Below are 2,238 nucleotides of genomic sequence, written 5' to 3'. Positions count from 1 at the left end.
ACACACACACACACACACACACACACACACACCATGTATACATATCTTCAGGGGACATTACATTGACTTACATGCATTTCCTGGAGACTTATCCTAACCTTAACCATAACCAACATATGCCTAACCCTAACCCTAACCCTAACCCTAACCAAGTCTTCACCCTAAAATTAATGATTCCCCTCATGGGGACCTCCATTATGTATCCACAAGGGAGGCAAGTCCCCACACGTGACCGTGTAAACAGATGTAGGTCCCCACAAGGGTGGTAATGCTAGGCCACACACACACACACACACACACACACACACACACACACACACACACACACACACACACACACACACACACACACACACACTGCAAATGTTCAGCACAGCTGGCTACACTTCAGTGCCAGGGCTCATTCCCATGGCAACATTATCAAAAGTTCAGCAGCCATGTGGCAGCTGTCCTACGTGTTCCAGCAAAATGGCCATTCAAATGTGGATTTAAATGAAAATGCTCATCCCATCCATTCAAATTGTAATGTGTGGAGCTGTGTCTGAGAACACCGTGTGCAGAGAGGACCAGCATGCAACAGAGCAGAGAGCAGCGCGGTCTCTCTGGGTGTTCGGTAAGCCTACATCTGGGGATTTAGAGTCAGGCAGGGAGGAGGCAGGAAGGGTGAGGGCCAGCAGGAGCTCATTCCCAGTGTATACAGGTGGAATTAATGGGAAGCAACAGGAAAAGACTGAATGTGTGTACACCTCCCTAAGGCCTGGAGGATTATAGCTCGAGCACACACAGGCTTTTCACAAATACTCGCTCGGTCTTGCAAGTCTTATCGTTACTCAGTCGCTCTCAGATGCTCATACATGGGCAATCTAGTTTGCACAGACACTTGGTTTTGCATCTCTCACACCCAGAGCATTATAAATCCTTGCCACTCCTTGTTCACTCGGGCGTTATTAAACAATTAGACTTTAGGGGGTGACTCAATTCTTGCAAAATGAGGGCTGGCTATGAATCATCCTATTTTCACGCTCCATACTGCAGTGCTTCTTAATATAATGGGCTGGGAGTCAGAATGCGTCCGGCTGCTCCGACGTGATAAATGAACTTTCCTGTCGTGTTCATCCATCCCAGTCTGCTGTGAGGCTAAATGTGTCGGAGCCTATTCTGGTCCCCGGTGAACAGAAGCTGCTCTGCTGCGAACCATCGTGTCCACACCGGCTATTTTATTTATACAATTATTACGTCAACCAGTATTCTTTGGTTTGAAATGGTGTCAAGTTGTTATGTCTCAATTCGCCAACCAAGAAAAGGTTCAACTGCTGGTTACTGTCAATAATCATATTAAAATGACAGTTTAATTAAAGTATTAAATTTTTGAGAGAGCACTTATTGGCACCTTTTACATTGAGAAGAATACAGTTAGACAATTGGTTGGTTGGTTAGTTAGTTATTGATTAGTTAATGAATGAGTTGATTGGTTAGTTAGTTACTCAGTTAGTTATTTACTTGGTTAAATCGGTCGGTCGGTTATTCAGTTGGTGAGTCAGTTTGTTAATTAGTAGTTAACACAGTTACTTAGTTAATTAGTCATTTAGTTGTTCAGTTATTCATTTATGGAGTTATTATCAGTCATTTTGTTATTTACTTAGTCCTTTAGTTAGTTACTTAGTAAGTTAGTTAGTTAGTTAATTAGTTAGTTAGTTAGTATGTCGGTCGATCAGTCGTTTGGTTGGTCAGACAATTAGTGAGTAAGTTACTTAGTTTCTTCGTCATTTAGTTATTCTGTTAGTTATTTAGTAACTTACATACACACTAAGGTTGTTAGTCAGTTATTTAGGTGCTTATTTAGTTGTGGTGTTGAACAAGAAAAGCATCATAACGAGAAATTCATAAATTCTGAACTACATAACTTGCAAACCCTCAAGTGCTAGATGTTGTTGTCGTTCTATATATAAATAAAGATTGTGTGTATCAATGGGGTAGTATGAGTGGTAGGCTGGAGGTGGTTTTGATGATAATTCACTAATCAAGCAGGAGGGTCAGAGCAAACTCTTATTCTCCAAAACATCTTGTTCCTCATCATCCAGGCCGGTGTGGTATCAGCTCTCCCTGTCAGAGAAAAATACTGTTGGTGCAGGAAGCAGTGTGGAGAGGAAAATAATAATGGAAAGAAAGAAAGAAAAAGTCACATTTCCTGTCGTATAGGGAGTATGCTGGAGAAAGAGTGGGCACCATTGTGGCAGT

The sequence above is a fragment of the Notothenia coriiceps genome, unplaced genomic scaffold (genome assembly GCF_000735185.1).
Source record: "Notothenia coriiceps isolate Sejong01 unplaced genomic scaffold, NC01 NC01_scaffold00015397, whole genome shotgun sequence".
NCBI lineage: Eukaryota > Metazoa > Chordata > Actinopteri > Perciformes > Nototheniidae > Notothenia > Notothenia coriiceps.
This window is presented reverse-complemented; position numbering follows the sequence as displayed.